The sequence below is a fragment of the Lissotriton helveticus genome, chromosome 3_2 (genome assembly GCF_964261635.1).
Source record: "Lissotriton helveticus chromosome 3_2, aLisHel1.1, whole genome shotgun sequence".
In the NCBI taxonomy this organism is placed as follows: domain Eukaryota; kingdom Metazoa; phylum Chordata; class Amphibia; order Caudata; family Salamandridae; genus Lissotriton; species Lissotriton helveticus.
The window spans coordinates 10,906,969-10,928,122 of NC_136062.1; the positions used below are offsets into that span (position 1 = coordinate 10,906,969).

The 21,154-nt window shown below is 51.6% G+C and overlaps 1 protein-coding gene and 1 pseudogene across 2 annotated transcripts in view; one reads left to right on the top strand and one right to left on the bottom strand.

The window, feature by feature from the left end:
* BTBD1 (BTB domain containing 1) overlaps positions 1 to 21,154 on the top strand; it is a 256,914-nt gene that overhangs the window by 86,157 nt on the left and 149,603 nt on the right. The gene's annotated exons all lie outside the window — the stretch shown is intronic.
* Positions 17,687 to 19,920, bottom strand: LOC144826388 (myb/SANT-like DNA-binding domain-containing protein 2 pseudogene; annotated as a pseudogene).

The following is a 21,154-nucleotide window of genomic DNA, read 5'->3' on the forward strand; positions in this document are numbered from 1 at the left end:
TTTTTCCTGGCGCTGCTAATAGAGAGTTAGGCCTAAGATTACTAACGTCCTCTGAGACTCCGTTAGGATTTTTTTCAAGGGGAGAAGTGTGGCATGTTTCCAGCAGTCGGGAAACACCCCTGAAGAAATAGAGGTGTTCCAGATGTGTGAGTGTTTTTGCTAGGAAGCATGACATCACATTCCATAATTGTATTTCTTCCAGTGCCTCTTTTTGTGAAATAGGGCGAAACTGTGCTAAGGACGGAGCGAGCGCACTGGCCTTAACCGAGTCCGACCTAACTGTTGCCACAGGGTCTGAAAAGGTGTCATACACTTTTTGAATTTTATTATCAAAGAAATCCGAGATATCTTCACAAAGTACCACTGGCGGGGTAACTTCTGTCTCGATAACTCTTGATGTGAAAAAGGACTGAACTATCCTAAAGACTTCTTTGCTCGATTTCTCAGCTTTCTGGATGGAAGTGGCAATAAAATATTTTTGGGCCGTTTTGATTGATTTATTAAGTTTGTTGAGGGCTTTTTTATATTGTGCTTTGGCTGTCTCCCTAATCGCCATAATCGCTCCAATCTCTTACAATTACTCTTTTCTTCCATCAATCCTTTGGAAAACCAAGGGGCTGATGGTGATTCTCTACGTGACATGGACAATTTTGCTGGAGCAATAGCATCCATCGTTTTTTCTATCCAGAGATTCATCGCCACCGCGTCTGTGTTTGCGTTTGTAGTCAGAGCTGGAGGATTAATTGCCAGGGCAGGGCCTAGGGTGTCAGCTGATAGATTCTTCCATTGCCTCCGCCTGAAAGAACGTCTACCAATGGCCTGTTTATGAGAGGGTATTTTTATTGAAAAAGAGATCAGGTAGTGATCAGACCAGACCAGTGGTTGAGGGGTCTCTGCTATTGTTTCCTGCATATTTCAGAAAATCAAATTGAGCGTATGTCCTGCCTGATGAGTGGGAGCAGAAATTATTTGTGTTAGGTTGGCTGCTTCCAAAGTTGTAATTAATTGGGTGACCTGGGAGCAGCTGGGCCTATCTGCATGAACATTAAAATCACCCAATACCACAAAGTGAGGGTCTGCTAGAGATTTTTGAACACTATAATCAGAGAGCTCACAGGTGCTTTCTAGAGAGCAATCCGGGGGTCTGTAAATAACCAGCTCGGCTAACGATAGCTGAGGGTTGACTCGAAGGCAAAAGTAAAGACCCTCAATGCCTTTGATAGTAATGGGCATAGAAGACGTTAAGGTGTAGCTTTCTCTAAAAATAAGAGCCACCCCACCCCCTCTTCTATCTCCCTCCCTATTAGAGAAACTCATTTTGAATCCCATAGGGGCAGCTAAAGAAATAGAGGCCATATTCTCATCTTTCAGCCATGTTTCTGTAAGAAATAAGGCATCCCACTCTGAGTCCGCCAGCATCAGCCAAATGTCATCAGCATGCCTGGGGAAAGAGCTACAATTCAATAAGCCTGCCTGAAATAGTGTCTTGGGAGGGGCTACAGCCGGGTAGGTCTTATGATGTTTAATCGGACATGCTGCCATGAGGGCGGTACCCATTACCCTGCCACATAGTGGGCACTCCGGGCGCAGCTCAGTGCTTGCCAGGTTAGTTCTAGTTGCCTTACGCTGCCTGGCTGTATTCATAGCCAATAGTTCGGTCCTAGACCAGTAGACCCTCTTAATTTCCACACTCACACCGGCAGCATGGCTGGCGCTGGCCGCGACCTGGCCGCGGACAGGCGCAGACGGGCTTGCCTTTGGGGCGCCATCGGCGCGGCCGAGCCCCCATCTCACTTTATTTGGCAAGAACAGGAAGTGAGGCGAATGAGGGGGAGGAGTCGCGTCCCTCTGTTCAACCGGCACCAGCAGCCGTGACGGACCGGGGACCGACGACTAACAGGGTAAGTGGAAAAAGGGATGTGCACAAAAAGCAAGGCACCCAGTATTTTTAAAAACAGCAAGAACAAAAGAACAACATTTTCTATTAAGAGCAGTTTTTTAAATCAAACTTTCAGCTTGCTAAAACCACGAACCACCACCAGTTTCGCTCACGCTACTCACTCACACTCACACCAATGGACGACTGGAATGCTAACATTCTATATTCATTAAATATTAGGTACTGTCATGTTGCTGGAATAGGAGCTATTGAATTTAAACTCTTTCCTGTGAAGTAGATTGATGTAAATGAGTATTGGGAAGTAAACTGAGATATGAAATGAGCAATTTTGTGACTAGGAAGTATGGTTTATTAATCTTTTATGACTATTTTTGAAGGGCTAAAAATGTGATATTGAAGGAGATTCTTACCTAATTTCAGAACCCCTTTTCCACATTTGTTTTCCCAAACTGTCCAATCTCCCGGTTGCCTAATACTGTTCTATATTCACAATACTAACCTATTGGTAAACATGAACACCTTCTTTTTTAAATCTTCCATTTCTTAAAGGTGAGGAGGCTATTTGCAGACAGTTCGCATATTTAAACAAGATTGCAATGCAATAGGTCTCGCATTTGCGAGAGTTTAAGCTTTTGACATTCTAAATGACACGCCTTTTATCTGTTTTGAAAACCAAGACATAAATAAAAGGTATTCTCATTTACAATGCCAATAGCTCAATCTTTCCTATTGAATTGTAAATGTTTGTTTTTTAATGCACTGGCGAGATTATATGATTTGCCTAGAACCACAGGATGTTGAGCTGATGCCGAGACTAACTTGCTGTACTATTCTGCCCATCGCCAGCACAGAAGCAGACTTCCCACTCAGAGTACCCTGACACCAGCACTACATGCAAGTAAACATGCAATTTCATTTCCAAACAGCTTTGGCAAAGCCAGTAGGTTTTGCCTTTGCGAGATCTATTGGCTTTGTCTTTTTTTTTTATTTTACACATTGCCCAGCAGCAGGAGCTGATGTGCAACATGGCTTAAAGTTAAACAAGTATGGGGTCAACATGTTTGACACATGGAGGTTTGTAAGTCCTACCCATTGTTTTCTTGATGCAGTCTTGTGATTATCTTTTTGTCTTACATGTCCAGAATGCCCCTTCAAAGCCCATCTTTGCTCCCTTATGCACCCCTAGCTTCCGCAAAAACAAGTTGGGTCAGAGGTTTTACATTGTAGGCGGTACAGACTTTCCAGCCTCCCAACAGGGATCAAACAAGGTAGCCCCAATGAAAATAAAAACAAGCATTGGAAATGCAATAGGTCTCGGATTTATTTGAGTTAGAGCTAATGGCATTGTAAATGGCAATTTCTTTTAACCATTTGTTATGGAGTGTATGCATGTAGTGTGTAGTTGAATTATGTGGGTTGGATTGGAATTGTTAGTTTGTGTGTGTGTGTGGTTGTATGCGTGGTTCTGTGTGTGGTTTTGTGTGTGTGGTTTTGTGTGTGTGGTTTTGTGTGTGCGGTTTTGTGTGTGCGGTTGTGTGTGTGATGGTGGTTGTACATATGGTTGTGTGTGTGTGTGTGTGTGGCTGTGTGTGGTTGTGTGGGTGTGGTTGTGTGTGCATGCTATGTTTTGTTATGAAATGCTATGCTTTTGTTTTGCTACGCTGTTTTGTTGTGTTTTATGCTATGCATTATGTTGTATTTTGTTTTGTTATGCTGTACTTTGTTATGCTATGCTATGTTTTGTTTTCTTATGCTATGTTTTCTTATGCTATGTTTTGTTATGCTGTGCTATGCTTTGTTATGATCTGTTTTTTTGTGTCTTGTTATGCTGTGCTCTGTTGTATTTTGTTATGCTGTGCTATGTTTTGTTATGCTATGCTATGTTTTGTTGTGTTTTGCTATATTTTGTTATGCTATGCTATGTTTTGTTATGCTATGCTAAGTTTTGTTTTGTTATGCTATGTTTTGTTATGCTATGTTTCATTGTGTTTGGTTATGCTATGCTATGTTTTGTTATGCTATGCTAAGCTTTGTTGTGCTTTGTTATGCACACTCACACACTGCCCACCCTGCATACTCACACACTGCTCACCCTGCATACTCACACACTGCTCACCCTGCATACTCACACACTGCTCACCCTGCATACTCACACACTGCTCACCCTGCATACTCACACACTGCTCACACTGAATACTCACACACTGCTCACACTGAATACTCACACACTGCTCACCCTGAATACTCACACACTGCTCACCCTGCATACTCATCCACTGCTCACCTTGCATACTCGCACACTGCTCACCCTGCACACTGCTCACCCTGCACACTTGCACACTGCTCACCCTGCACACTTGCACACTGCTCGCCCTGGACACCCACACACTGCTCACCCTGGACACCCACACACTGCTCACCCTGCACACTTACACACTGCTAGCCTTGGACACCCACACACTGCTATGTTTTGTTGTGTTTTATGCTATGCTATGTATTATGTTGTGCTATGTTTTGTTTTGTTATGCTGTACTTTGTTATGCTATGTTTTGTTATGCTATGTTTTGTTATGCTATGTTTCGTTGTGTTTGGTTATGCTATGTTTTGTTATGCTATGCTATGCTTTGTTCTGCTGTGCTATGCTTTGTTATGCTGTTGTGGTTTGTTATGCTATGCTTTGTTGTGTTTTGTTATGCTATGTTTTGTTATGCTATGGTGTGTTTTTGTTTTGTTATGCTATGTTTTGTTGTGTTTTGCTATTCTATGCTATATTTTGTTATGCTATACTAAGCTTTGTTGTGTTTTATGCACACTCACACACTGCTCACCCTACACACTCACACACTGCTGCCCTGGACACCCACACACTGCTCACCCTGCATACTCACACACTGCTCACCCTGCAAACTCACACACTGCTCACCCTGCACACTAACATACTGTTCACCTTGCACACTCACACACTGCTCACCCTGCACACTCACACACTGCTCACCCTACACACACACACACACACACACACACACGTCTGGCCCTGGACACCCACACACTGCTCACCCTGCATACTCACACACTGCTCACCCAGCACACTCACACACTGATCACCCTGCACACACACACACTACTCACCCTGCACACTCACACACTGCTCACCCTGCACACTCACACACTGCTCACCCTGCACACTCACACACTGCTCACCCTGCACACTCACACACTGCTCACCCTGCAAACTCACACACTGCTCACCCTGCAAACTCACACACTGCTCACCCTGCATACTCACACACTGCTCACCCTGCACACTCACACACTGCTCACCCTGCACACTCACACACTGCTCACCCTGCACACTCACACACTGCTCACCCTGCATACTCACACACTGCTCACCCTGCATACTCACACACTGCTCACCCTGCATACTCACACACTGCTCACCCTGCACACTCACACACTGCTCACCCTGCACACTCACACACTGCACACTCACACACTGCACACTCACACACTGCTCACCCTGCACACTCACACACTGCTCACCCTGCATACTCACACACTGCTCACCCTGCATACTCACACACTGCTCACCCTGCATACTCACACACTGCTCACCCTGCATACTCACACACTGCTCACCCTGCATACTCACACACTGCTCACCCTGCATACTCACACACTGCTCACCCTGCATACTCACACACTGCTCACCCTGCATACTCACACACTGCTCACCCTGCAAACTCACACACTGCTCACCCTGCAAACTCACACACTGCTCACCCTGCAAACTCACACACTGCTCACCCTGCACACTCACACACTGCTCACCCTGCACACTCACACACTGCTCACCCTGCACACTCACACACTGCTCACCCTGCACACTCACACACTGCTCACCCTGCACACTCACACACTGCTCACCCTGCACACTCACACACTGCTCACCCTGCACACTCACACACTGCTCACCCTGCACACTCACACACTGCTCACCCTGCACACTCACACACTGCTCCCCTAGACACTTACACACTCCTAGCCCTGGACACCCACACACTGCTCACCCTGCACACTTACACACTGCTCACCCTGCACACTTACACACTGTTAGCCCTAGACACCCACACACTGCTATGTTTTGTTGTGTTTTATGCTATGCTATGCTTTGTTATGCTATGCTATGCTTTGTAATGCTGTTCTGTTTTGTTGTGTTTTGTTATGCTATGATTTGTTGTTTTGTTATGCTATGCTATGTTTTGTTGTGTTTTGCTATGCTATGATATATTTTAATATGCTATGTTGTGTTTTGTTATGCTATGCTAAGCTTTGTTGTGTTTTGTTATGCACACTCGCACACTGCTCACCCTGCACACTCACATACTGCTCACCCTACACACTGCTCAACCTGCACACTCACACACTGATTGCCCTGGACACCCACACACTGCTCACCCTGCATAGTCACACACTGCTCACCCTGCATAGTCACACACTGCTCACCCTGCATAGTCACACACTGCTCACCCTGCACACTCACACACTGCTCACCCTGCACACTCACACACTGCTCACCCTGCACACTCACACTGCTCACCGTGCACACTCACACACTGCTCACTGTGCACACTCACACACTGCTCACCCAGCACACTCACACACTGCTCACCCAGCACACTCACACACTGCTCACCCAGCACACTCACACACTGCTCACCCAGCACACTCACACACTGCTCACCCAGCACACACACACACTGCTCACCCTGCACACTCACACACTGCTCACCCTGCACACTCACACACTGCTCCCCTAGACACTTACACACTCCTAGCCCTGGACACTTACACACTGCTCACCCTGCACACTTACACACTGCTCACCCTGCACACTTACACACTGCTCACCCTGCACACGTACACACTGTTAGCCCTAGACACCCACACACTGCTATGTTTTGTTGTGTTTTATGCTATGCTATGTATTATGTTGTGCTATGTTTTGTTTTGTTATGCTGTACTTTGTTATGCTATGTTTTGTTTTGTTATGCTATGTTTCGTGTTTGGTTATGCTATGCTATGCTTTGTTATGCTGTGCTATGCTTTGTTATGCTGTGCTATGCTTTGTAATGCTGTTCTGTTTTGTTGTGTTTTGTTATGCTATGATTTGTTGTTTTGTTATGCTATGCTATGCTTTGTTGTGTTTTGCTATGCTATGATATATTTTGTTATGCTATGTTGTGTTTTGTTATGCTATGCTAAGCTTTGTTGTGTTTTGTTATGCACACTCACATACTGCTCACCCTGCACACTCACATACTGCTCACCCTACACACTGCTCAACCTGCACACTCACACACTGATTGCCCTGGACACCCACACACTGCTCACCCTGCACACTCACACACTGCTCACCCTGCACACTCACACACTGCTCACCCTGCACACTCACACTGCTCACCGTGCACACTCACACACTGCTCACTGTGTACACTCACACACTACTCACCCAGCACACTCACACACTGCTCACCCAGCACATTCACACACTGCTCACCCTGCATACTCACACACTGCTCACACACTGCTCACCCTGCACACTCACACACTGCTCACCCTGCACACTCACACACTGCTCACCCTGCATACTCACACACTGCTCACCCTGCATACTCACACACTGCTCACCCTGCATACTCACACACTGCTCACCCTGCATACTCACACACTGCTCACCCTGCATACTCACACACTGCTCACCCTGCATACTCACACACTGCTCACCCTGCATACTCACACACTGCTCACCCTGCATACTCACACACTGCTCACCCTGCAAACTCACACACTGCTCACCCTGCACACTCACACACTGCTCACCCTGCACACTCACACACTGCTCACCCTGCACACTCACACACTGCTCACCCTGCACACTCACACACTGCTCACCCTGCACACTCACACACTGCTCACCCTGCACACTCACACACTGCTCACCCTGCACACTCACACACTGCTCACCCTGCACACTCACACGCTGCTCACCCTGCACACTCACACACTGCTCACCCTGCACACTCACACACTGCTCACCCTGCACACTCACACACTGCTCACCCTGCACACTCACACACTGCTCACCCTGCACACTCACACACTGCTCCCCTAGACACTTACACACTCCTAGCCCTGGACACCCACACACTGCTCACCCTGCACACTTACACACTGCTCACCCTGCACACTTACACACTGCTCACCCTGCACACGTACACACTGTTAGCCCTAGACACCCACACACTGCTATGTTTTGTTGTGTTTTATGCTATGCTATGTATTATGTTGTGCTATGTTTTGTTTTGTTATGCTGTACTTTGTTATGCTATGTTTTGTTTTGTTATGCTATGTTTCGTTGTGTTTGGTTATGCTATGCTATGCTTTGTTATGCTGTGCTATGCTTTGTTATGCTGTGCTATGCTTTGTAATGCTGTTCTGTTTTGTTGTGTTTTGTTATGCTATGATTTGTTGTTTTGTTATGCTATGCTATGTTTTGTTGTGTTTTGCTATGCTATGATATATTTTGTTATGCTATGTTGTGTTTTGTTATGCTATGCTAAGCTTTGTTGTGTTTTGTTATGCACACTCGCACACTGCTCACCCTGCACACTCACATACTGCTCACCCTACACACTGCTCAACCTGCACACTCACACACTGCTCACCCTGCATAGTCACACACTGCTCACCCTGCATACTCACACACTGCTCACCCTGGACACCCACACACTGCTCACCCTGCATAGTCACACACTGCTCACCCTGCATAGTCACACACTGCTCACCCTGCATACTCACACACTGCTCACCCTGCACACTCACACACTGCTCACCCTGCACACTCACACTGCTCACCGTGCACACTCACACACTGCTCACTGTGCACACTCACACACTGCTCACTGTGCACACTCACACACTGCTCACCCAGCACATTCACACACTGCTCACCTTGCACACTCACACTCTGCTCACCCTGCATACTCACACACTGCTCACCCTGCACACTCACACAATGTTCACCCTGCACACACACACACACACACACTGCTGGCCCTGGACACCAACACACCGCTCACCCTCCACACTCACACACCGCTCACCCTGCACACACCGCTCACCCTGCACACTCGCACACTGCTCACCCTGCACACTCACACACTGCTCACCCTGCACACTCACACACTGCTGGCCCTGCATACTCGCACACTGCTCACCCTGCACACTTACACACTGCTAGCCCTGGACACCCACACACTGCTCACCCTGCATACTCTCACACTGCTTACCCTGTACACTTACACAATGTTCACCCTGCACACACACACACTCTGCTGGCCCTGGACACCAACACACTGCTCACCCTACATACTCACACACTGCTCACCCTGCCCACTCACACACTGCTCACCCTGCACACTCACACACTGCTGGCCCTGCATACTCGCACACTGCTCACCCTGCACACTCACACAATGTTCACCCTGCACACACTGCTCGCCCTGCACACTCACACACTGATCACCCTGCACACTGACACACTGCTCACCCTGCACACTGACACACTGCTCACCCTGCATACTGACACACTGCTCACCCTGCATACTGACACACTGCTCACCCTGCATACTGACACACTGCTCACCCTGCATACTGACACACTGCTCACCCTGCATACTGACACACTGCTCACCCTGCATACTGACACACTGCTCACCCTGCATACTGACACACTGCTCACCCTGCATACTGACACACTGCTCACCCTGCATACTGACACACTGCTCACCCTGCATACTGACACACTGCTCACCCTGCACACTCACACACTGCTCACCCTGCACACTCACACACTGCTCACCCTGCACACTCACACACTGCTCACCCTGCACACTCACACACTGCTCACCCTGCACACTCACACACTGCTCACCCTGCACACTCACACACTGCTCACCCTGCACACTCACACACTGCTCACCCTGCACACTCACACACTGCTCACCCTGCACACTCACACAATGCTCACCCTGGACACTTACACACTGCTCACCCTGCACACTCACACAATGTTCACCCTGCACACACACACACCCACTGCTGGCCCTGGACACCAACACACCGCTCACCCTACATACTCACACACCGCTCACCCTGCATACTCACACACCGCTCACCCAGCACACTAACATACTGCTCACCCTGCACGCTCACACACTGCTCACCCTGCATACTGACACACTGCTCACCCTGCATACTGACACACTGCTCACCCTGCATACTGACACACTGCTCACCCTGCATACTGACACACTGCTCACCCTGCATACTGACACACTGCTCACCCTGCATACTGACACAATGCTCACCCTGCATACTGACACAATGCTCACCCTGCATACTCACACACTGCTCACCCTGCACACTCACACACTGCTCACCCTGCACACTCACACACTGCTCACCCTGCACACTCACACAATGCTCACCCTGGACACTTACACAATGCTCACCCTGGACACTTACACACTGCTCACCCTGCACACTCACACAATGTTCACCCTGCACACACACACACACACTGCTGGCCCTGGACACCAACACACCGCTCACCCTGCATACTCACACACCGCTCACCCTGCATACTCACACACCGCTCACCCAGCACACTAACATACTGCTCACCCTGCACGCTCACACACTGTTAACCCTGCATACTGACACACTGCTCACCCTGCGCACTCACACACTGCTCACCCTGCACACTCACACACTGCTCATCCTGCACACTCACACTCTGCTCACCCTGCACACACACACTGCTCATCCTGCCTGCTCACACACTGCTCATCCTGCCTGCTCACACACTGCTCATCCTGCCTGCTCACGCTCTGCTCACCCTGCACACTCACACACTGCACACTTAGCATTGAGATCTAGCTTGTCTTGGTTGTTGGCTCATTGCTGTGTGATATGTCTTGATATAATGACTGAGACACATATATACTAGCTGTTACTTCGATAGACCCCGCGAGAAAGTGGCATGTGGTGTGTCACTCATTTGATCGTAGATTATCACTCGCAGCAAGACTGAAACCATAGAAATGTCATGCATAAGCGATATTAAAACATGGCAGCTATGCAGTTTACAGTGGGGGTAGGGATGCACACCTGTTTTAACTTTTGTGCCAAACTCGTCCAATATTGTTTTTAAATGCGTGCAGTTTGGGTTAGTGCCTGTTAGAAAGGCGACCCGGAGAGGCAGAAGATGTCTGACTGACCACCCCTAGGTCCGCCCCTCCGTCGAGAAGTAGCCGAGCGTTACCGAGAGGCCTCCTGAATGAGGGCCCCCTCTTAGGATCGTACAGCAGAGTAATCACCACACTACAAACGGACACCACACAGGAGGTCAAGTTCTCAAGCTTTTATAAGTAATAACGGTTGCGGGTTCTTGGCGGTATATACAGCTGGATCGAGGGATCCGTAAAGTCTCGGACAAGGAGGGTAAGGTAGCGGAACAGTCTTACTCTGGGCGGAGGAAGGGATACCCTACGCACAGCTCTCAATCCTCGAGCTGGGGGGTTCCGAGAGGTTCGAGCCGCGGCAGCGCCAGCAGGCTTGCAAGGTGGTTTAGCGAGGTAGGCAGCGGCAGCGCCAGCAGGCTCTCGGATGGTTCAGCAAGGTAGGCCGCGGCAGCGCCAGCAGGCTCTCGGATGGTTCAGCAAGGTGGGCCACGGCAGCGCCAGCAGGCTCTCGGATGGTTCAGCAAGGTAGGCCGCGGCAGCGCCAGCAGGCTCTCGGATGGTTCAGCAAGGTGGGCCGCGGCAGCGCCAGCAGGCTCTCGGATGGTTCAGCAAGGTAGGCCGCGGCAGCGCCAGCAGGCTCTCGGATGGTTCAGCAAGGTGGGCCGCGGCAGCGCCAGCAGGCTCTCGGATGGTTCAGCAAGGTAGGCCGCGGCAGCGCCAGCAGGCTCTCGGATGGTTCAGCAAGGTGGGCCGCGGCAGCGCCAGCAGGCTCTCGGATGGTTCAGCAAGGTAGGCCGCGGCAGCGCCAGCAGGCTCTCGGATGGTTCAGCAAGGTGGGCCGCGGCAGCGCCAGCAGGCTCTCGGATGGTTCAGCAAGGTGGGCCGCGGCAGCGCCAGCAGGCTCTCGGATGGACGTCGGTTACAGGAAGGATGAGTCGTCTGGTGTCGGCCGTGACAGCGTCAGCAGGGCTTCCAGTCCAGGATACAACTGCCGTCCTACTCCGGGGCGGGCCCAAATATAGGACGGAGGTCCTTTGATGTCCGGACCCTCGCGCCTGGGGCCAGAGGGGCCGAGATGATGGTGTCCAGACACCCAGCAGGGGGGTGGAGCCAGCGCCCAGGGAGGCCGGAGGGCGATCGATACCAGGCGTCCGGGGACAGCTGGAGGGCCATCGAAACTCCTCTCCCTCCGGGATCTGGCGAGTGGCCACTCGACCACCTGGGTGGATCTTGGTGCCTCGATGTCTGGGCTTCGCTGGGGCCGAGGCCTCGTGGTCGTGACGTGGTGGGCCCAAGATGGAGTCAGGCCCGGCCTCGTGCTTAGGTCGTGAGGGGCCTACGCTGGGGCCAGGCCGATGATGGGGATCCAGGATGGTAGCCGGATCGGTGGTGTTGGGGCGTGCAGGGTCGGGCAGAAGGGGCCGCCCGAGGTCCGGAGGAGGGCTGATGTCGTCCTGGCCCGCCATGCGGGAGGGGTAGGACCATGCCATGAGGCCGGGCCCAACACGCGTCCCCCCCAGCTGAAGGCAGGGGAGAGTCACCCATTTTCTTGGGGATTCTCCTCGCCGAGGCGGAAGAATCTGGACAGGCCGTCGGCATTGGCGTGGTCGTTGCCGGGGCGATGCTCCACCGTGAAATCCATCCCCTGTAGAGAAATGGACCAGCGCAGCAGTTTCGGGTTTTCTCCCCGCATCTGCATCAACCACCGCAGGGGCTGGTGGTCGGTCTGGACTCGGAAGTGGGTGCCGAAGAGGTAGGGCCGGAGCTTCTTGAGTGCCCACACCACGGCAAAGGCTTCCCTCTCAATGGTGCTCCACCGCTGTTCTCTTGCCAGGAGGCGTCGGCTGATGAAGGCCACAGGCCGGTCGATTCCTTCGGGGTTAACTTGGGACAGGACCGCCCCGATGCCGTGCTCCGAGGCGTCGGTTTGGACTACAAACTCTCTGCTGTAGTCGGGGGCCTGGAGCACAGGGGCGGTGCACATGGCAGTCTTTAAAGTCTCAAAGGCTGTCTGGCACGCGGAGGTCCAGTGCACCTTCTGGGGTAATTTCCTTGAGGTCAGTTCGGTGAGGGGCCCCACAATGCTCCCGTAGTCTTTTATAAATCGCCGATAGTATCCGGTGAGCCCCAGGAAGGCTCGGACGGCGGTCTTGGTGACCGGGGGCTCCCAGGCCCGGAGGGCGTCTACCTTTGGTTGGAGGGGAGCTACTTGACCGCTCCCTACTTGGTGTCCTAGATAGGTCACTGACCCTTGGCCTATCTGGCATTTGCTGGCTTTGATGGTTAGTCCGGCCCGCCGGAGGGCCGTCAGGACTTCCCAGAGGTGGGACAGGTGCTCATCCCAGTGAAGGCTGTACACCGCAATGTCATCTAGATAGGCGGCGCTGTATTCTTCTAGTCCGGCCAGCACCTGATTCACTAGCCGCTGGAAGGTGGCCGGCGCATTTTTCATGCCGAAGGGCATCACTTTGAAGTGATAGTGGCCATCTGGCGTCGAGAAGGCCGATCGCTCTTGTGCGCCAGGAGTAAGGCCGATCTGCCAATACCCCGCCGTGAGATCGAAGGTGCTGAGGTATCTGGCGGCCCCTAGGCGGTCGATCAGTTCATCCGCCCTGGGGATGGGATGCGCGTCGGTCCTGGTGACGGCATTCAACCCCCGGTAGTCAACACAGAACCGGAGCTCGGGCGCTGTTCCGGGGGAAGCGGCTTTCTTGACCAGGACAACGGGACTGGCCCAGGGACTGTTGGAGGGTTCGACTACCCCCAGGGCCAACATCTTGGCCACCTCGGATTGGATGCAGGCCCGAACCCGGTCGGGCACTCGAAAAGCTCGTTGTTTCACAGCGGGGCGGTCTCCGGTGTCCACATCGTGGACACACCACCGGGTGACCCCCGGCGTGAGGGAAAACAGCTCCGCAAACTGCCCCAGCAGCTTCCGACAGTCTTGTTGCTGCTCTGGGGTCAGGGTAGAGGAGAGCCAGACCCCCTCGAAGGAACCGTCTTTCTCGGTGGTGCTGAGGAGATCTGTTAGGGGCTCGGAGTCGTCTTCAGCCCCGTCATCGGTCGCCAGCAGCAGACTCAGTTCAGTGCGTGCAAAGTGCGGCTTGAGCCAGTAGAAATGGGTCACCAGGCGGCTGTAAGTTTTGTCCTGCCCCAGGTGCCCGGTGCGGGCTATCTGACACATAGTTTCGGAGTTATCTGCAGATCGGACTAGGCACAGGACGTTAGGAAGGATCTGTTCTGGGGTCACCAGATGGCAGCGGACCGCTGTCACGCTGGCCCCAGTGTCACGGAGGGCTTCGGTCCGGCGACCATTGATGGTGACCCACTGGCAGTACTTCTGGGTGTTGCCGGGGATCGGCCTTCGGGGGATCATGTCGTGAGTACCCAGGCAGGCTAAGGTCATGGCGGCGGGCTCCCACTCGGCCTGCTCGTGGTCGTCGTCCTCTTCCTCACTTCTTTCTTCACCGAGGGCAGCTGCCGCGATCTGGCGGGCTGGGGGCCCGGTGGTGCCGGGTCGCTGGTTCATCGGGCAGAGGGGGTCATTCGCATAATGACCCTGTCGCTGGCATCTGTGGCACGTAACGTTCGGGCGGGGCCCCGGCCTGGCTGGGGGGCCCCCTCTCCGGCCCAGGGATGGCGACGTGGAGGTGGGGGACGACCCCTGGGGGGCGTCTCGACCCCGGCTCTGGCCTACTCCGCCACCTCGTGGTCGGTGGTTCCCTGGGGACCCCCGGCCGTAATCTCCCATCGTGTTCCGGGGAACTCGGGTGCTGGCCCATCGGTCTGCCTCGACAGCGAGTTTTCGTGGCTCAGTCAATTTGCTGTTGAGGAGGTGCTGCCGGAGTTCGATGAAGCAGTTATTGGACAGGTGTTCCCATAGAATGAGGTCGACCAACTGCTGGTAGGTGGTGACCTGGCAGCCCCGAGTCCACCCCTCGAAGGCCCTACTGTAATAGTTCACGTATTCTACCCACGTGGTACCAGGGATTTTTTTGCAGTCTCGGAATCGCTGCCGGTACATCTCGGGGGTGAGTCCGTAGCGAGTGAGGAGGGCGGTCTTCAGGTGCTCGTACGAGGTCCTCTCGGTATCAGGGAGCTCCAGCAGGGCGTCTCTCCCTTCGTTGATAAACTTCCCCCACAGGCCGGCACCCCAGTCCCTGAGGGGTACTCGATGGGCGGCCATGGCGACCTCGTAAGCTTTGAACCACTGCTGGATGTCGTCGTTCTTATAGTACTCTTTGACGACATCCTTGGGTATGTGCACCTTCGTGTCCACCGGGGGGGTTGGGGTCTTACCCCCGGAGGTGGCTGTCTCGTTTGCCTTGGCTGTAAGTTCCATTTCTTTGAGGACGCGCTCGTGCTCGAGCATGAGTTTTTTCTCCTCGAGGGCTAACTTCCTTTCTGCCAGTTGGATTTCTCCTTCTTGTCGGAGTCGGGCCAGGTCCAACTCGTGGAGCCGGATCCTCTCTCGTTCTCGGGCGTCTTCGTGGGAGAGGCCCGTGTCTGCGTTTGCGGGTCTCCCTCCCGCCGGGTTCACCTCAGCCTCCGGGCCTCCGTTCGGGCCCGGGTTATCATCACTCGGGGGTGGCGCCTCCCCGGCGTCCACCCAGGCCTGCAGGGCCGATTTGAAATCTTCTTTGGTGCTTAAGCCAGTGGTAGCGATGCCTAGATCTTTGCAGAATTGCTTCAGCTCCTTGTGACTGTAGTCTTCCATTTTCTCCTTCTGGAATTCTGTGCTCATGGTCGCAGTGGGGTTTTCTGGGTAGCGAGTGAATCACTCTCTGTACGATCTGCGTGGGCTCGGATCCCAGCGCTTGCCACCAATGTTAGAAAGGCGACCCGGGGGAGGCAGAAGATGTCTGACTGACCACCCCTAGGTCCGCCCCTCCGTCGAGAAGTAGCCGAGCGTTACCGAGAGGCCTCCTGAATGAGGGCCCCCTCTTAGGATCGTACAGCAGAGTAATCACCACACTACAAACGGACACCACACAGGAGGTCAAGTTCTCAAGCTTTTATAAGTAATAACGGTTGCGGGTTCTTGGCGGTATATACAGCTGGATCGAGGGATCCGTAAAGTCTCGGACAAGGAGGGTAAGGTAGCGGGACAGTCTTACTCTGGGCGGAGGAAGGGATACCCTACGCACAGCTCTCAATCCTCGAGCTGGGGGGTTCCGAGAGGTTCGAGCCGCGGCAGCGCCAGCAGGCTTGCAAGGTGGTTTAGCGAGGTAGGCCGCGGCAGCGCCAGCAGGCTCTCGGATGGTTCAGCAAGGTAGGCCGCGGCAGCGCCAGCAGGCTCTCGGATGGTTCAGCAAGGTGGGCCGCGGCATCGCCAGCAGGCTCTCGGATGGTTCAGCAAGGTAGGCCGCGGCAGCGCCAGCAGGCTCTCGGATGGTTAAGCAAGGTGGGCCCCAGGCTCTCGGATGGTTCAGCAAGGTAGGCCGCGGCAGCGCCAGCAGGCTCTCGGATGGTTCAGCAAGGTGGGCCGCGGCAGCGCCAGCAGGCTCTCGGATGGTTCAGCAAGGTGGGCCGCGGCAGCGCCAGCAGGCTCTCGGATGGACGTCGGTTACAGGAAGGATGAGTCGTCTGGTGTCGGCCGTGACAGCGTCAGCAGGGCTTCCAGTCCAGGATACAACTGCCGTCCTACTCCGGGGCGGGCCCAAATATAGGACGGAGGTCCTTTGATGTCCGGACCCTCGCGCTTGGGGCCAGAGGGGCCGAGATGATGGTGTCCAGACACCCAGCAGGGGGGTGGAGCCAGCGCCCAGGGAGGCCGGAGGGCGATCGATACCAGGCGTCCGGGGACGGCTGGAGGGCCATCGAAACTCCTCTCCCTCCGGGATCTGGCGAGTGGCCACTCGACCACCTGGGTGGATCTTGGTGCCTCGATGTCTGGGCTTCGCTGGGGCCGAGGCTGGGGCCGAGGCCTCGTGGTCGTGACGTGGTGGGCCCAAGATGGAGTCAGGCCCGGCCTCGTGCTTAGGTCGTGAGGGGCCTACGCTGGGGCCAGGCCGATGATGGGGATCCGGGATGGTAGCCGGATCGGTGGTGTTGGGGCGTGCAGGGTCGGGCAGAAGGGGCCGCCCGAGGTCCGGAGGAGGGCTGATGTCGTCCTGGGCCCGCCATGCGGGAGGGGTAGGACCACGCCATGAGGCCGGGTCCAACAGTGCCATGCCCATATGGCACCTGAGTAAGAGTCCTATTTTAATTGGGGGCAATCTGTGCCCCCAACCAAACGCACAGCTGAAAGTCGCCGTCCTGGCGGTCAATATTGATTCAAAAAATTACTCTCTGTACTCCTTATAATCCATGTTTTAACACCATGTGTCTTCAAATTATATTCAATAGTTTTTTAATCCACACGCGGAGTGGTATGCCAATTTTCTCGTTTTCTTATGTCAAAGCTGGGCCATCCGAACCTCTAGCTAACACATGAATGACGCAAATTCGTCCGAGGCAGTGTTTTGTTTATTAAAACCTAATGCATTTTGGGCCTCTGGTGCCCTTCATCTGGGGTCACTACAAATGACAAGAAATAAGACTTACATTTAGAAAAATTGTCACCTCTTACACATCAGTGATATTTACACTTTACAATTTTACTAAATGCTTAATTACATGTATATTTATCTGTGTTGCCCACCTTATATTCTATAGCAATATTGCACACCCCTCAGCAATACAAATCTTTCAATTCAAGTAGCTCATTCTTAAATGTTCAGATTTCACTCCCAATCAACTCTCAAAACCGTCATCTATTAGTCTTATTCTCAGTCAATACTCTGCCATTATCTTATGCGGCTCATTGGTTATTGCTCCAATTTTTTCGATTATTTCTCTCTTGCCTCATGCATACCGATTGCGCTGGCATGTTTTAATCAACAAGATTACCTACTCAAACCATCCCCCCGTTTTCATTAACTTTCATACTTTCATACTTTCTCCTATCCCTGCGCTCTTACTACCAAACTCCTCCTTTACCCATTTTCACTTAATGCTGTGAAAAAACGTCTCTCCTAAGCCACCAGTATTTCAACCTCACACCCACACATTCACATGTAACCATTCAGTTAATCCACAGCTAAATAACTACTAAACTCACATTTCAAATCATCACGCACTTTCTAGCCAGACTTCACACATCCCTATTATTATTTGACAAACATCCCCATACATTCTCATCAAACTGAAACACCATCCATGCTTTCATCTCTCTAAACAAACATGATTCCGTACCTGCCTCGATGTTTAAAATACAACAGTCCTCATTTCCGTTCAACAGATGATGGTTCCCTCCCTGCTCCAGTCCCTTATTTAATCACATGCACCCATCGCAATTGGTCCCTATTGGACAATTTTCCACCAACAGAGTCACTTGAAAAAATTGCTTAGCAATCTCAGAACTCAGACTCCCATAATGCAGTTTAAAAGTTGAGTTTGAGTGCAACCGCATCATAAACAAAGTATTCCATCATGATCCAAAAGTCAATTTCATGAGTGTAAACCTTTAAACTACTTAAAATGCCTTCCGGTGTTGATGAAGGTTATCGTTCATAATATTATAACACTGTCTTCAATGTAAGAACCACGATGTCTCACCAGCCGTGTGGAAAGTGTATGTAGTTTAGCAAGATCTCGGATTTAGAAGGATTCAGTTTCAACACCTAATATAACGAAGGTATTTCTTTTAGAGCGTTACCAGAAGAGGATTTGGGGTGTTGTGCTTTCCAAAGGCTGAACAAAAAGCGTACACATACAAGGTCGCTTTCATATTATTAAGAACTGCAGCTAAATATTAAAGAGGAAGAAGTTCAGACTACTAGAGCCTTGGATGCGCCGTACTATACATACAGGCGGGGTTTTTACCAAACGGTATCCCTTCCAATACCAAACTAACCCTTGAAAAGCTAATTACGTGGTGTACTAAAACAAAAACTGTGCGCTGTATATAACTCAGCGGTGGGTGCAGCCCCCATGTCTCGCAGTCCTTCTACCCTAAATGTTAAAGGGGGGGGGATCCCGTTGTCATTTGTTATCAACTCTTGCTTCCGGCAGGTGACCCTTTAGGCCACGTCCTTATGAGCTTCAACAATTACTGAATGTCTTTTTACAAAAATTCGTTAGTGCACCAATACGGTTTGCCACATAGTAATGGGCTGGATTTCAAGCCGTGGACTGGATTTCTAGCCGTGGGTGATACTGTACCCAAAGATTATCTCACTTGCGACCACCGCTCTTTATCTCACATCCCCGCACGTTATCATTACACCCAATCCTTATCTTCATGCGTTCCCGGTATTGCAATGGAGTCCGCTCGTAGCCCAGTTCGGCTAGGGCCCGGGACACCCACTCATACATAGCGGTGCCAGGAGCCCTGCTGCCAAATAGGGTGCCTGAGCCCTCCAGTTGCTGGTAGTGCGCCTCCACCAATCGCTCGTTGCCCCATACGGCTATACGCACGTTAGTTTCTGCTGGGGTCCAGGACATGCCACGACAAGCAGCCGACGTGGAAAAGGAGACTGAGGGCGACGAGTCAAGGCCCGGACCACCGGCGCATCCCTCTAGAGGCAACGAATGGCTTGGGTAGAAGGCGCCGACAAGGATGGGCGTCCATCGCTCAGCCCAGGTGAAGTAGGGTACATAGCGCTTTGGAATCTTGAGTGGCGGCGGAGCGGGATCCGATTGCAGATCCGACTCACAGGGCGCAGCCATGTTGACCCTTCGGAACCAGCGGGAAGTTACATCTGAAACTAGAAAACTGACTATCACTAGTAAAAGAGTCAGGGAGCCCTTTTGCAAACGTTCTGGAGTATGAACCCACATTCCCTAAGAGAACTGCCTCAAATATTAAAAAAGCAAACAGCACTTCAACCGATCGCGAAAGCGATTCAATTGCAAAAAAAAAAAGGCCGCGAGCAGTGTGCGGGCGCGCCACTGCGAGCGTATATCTTGAAGATATATGGCCTCTGGTGCGCGTAACAGACACCAATAGGCCATGGGCGGAGCTACGCGACCAACCATGGCCTACTGCGTGTTCTGTTTTAAAAGTACACGCACGCAAAGGCCATTGAAAATGAACCTAGGAAATAACACGCACGAGCTGCATGGAATTTCCGGGTCCACTTTCAAAACCCCAGGAAAAGGACTGTGTACGCACAGTGTACGCTAGGCCCGAGACCTAAAAAGGTTGTATGTCTAGAGAGTGAATGAGCTACCTAGCAAGAAACAACATCTAGTAAGTACCTTTGTTGCTGAACCATCTGCTTAACTGATCTGTACGCTGTTTATGACAATACTGCCACCTTTGATCTATCTAGTATGTGTGTATTTTATGTACTTTGCTACTGCCCAAGGGGCCTTTAGTCTCTCACATCTTGAAGATGTTCATTGGCCGTGGGCTGAATGGAACCCCCTGAAAGGTTGGGAGCCCTTCAGCGCTGAAGGGACCTGCGTTACGCCCCTGTGTACAGATTAATTGTCAATCGAAATTGGAAAACTGCTTTAATAGAAACTGCTGATGGCCAGGCATATTTGGGTAGGGAGATTTTATCTCATTGCCACAGGCTCCGATACTGCTAGTAAATGACCCTTCAGAATCCAAATATACAAGCGGTTTAAACTATGAAGAAAATTAAGGGGCAACAATGGTATGTTGTGCAGAAATTCAAAATCTGTTTAACAACCACTTTGTCTCAACTGAAATAAATTCAGCTCCTATCAAGAAAAATGGGCTTTAGATTACGAAGGAGGGAAGAGAAGAGTATTATGCTGCCTGAAAAAAAAAAAGTAACACCACCCTTAAAAAAGCAAACACTCATAGGGAATGCAAGTTTAAATAAAGCATGGGAAATGTAAGCAGAACAACATAGTTACCTTAATGCTTTTACACTTATTGAGAATTTATTGCTTTTTGCATGAAAAGTTAAGGACGATCTTACAGGCCCCA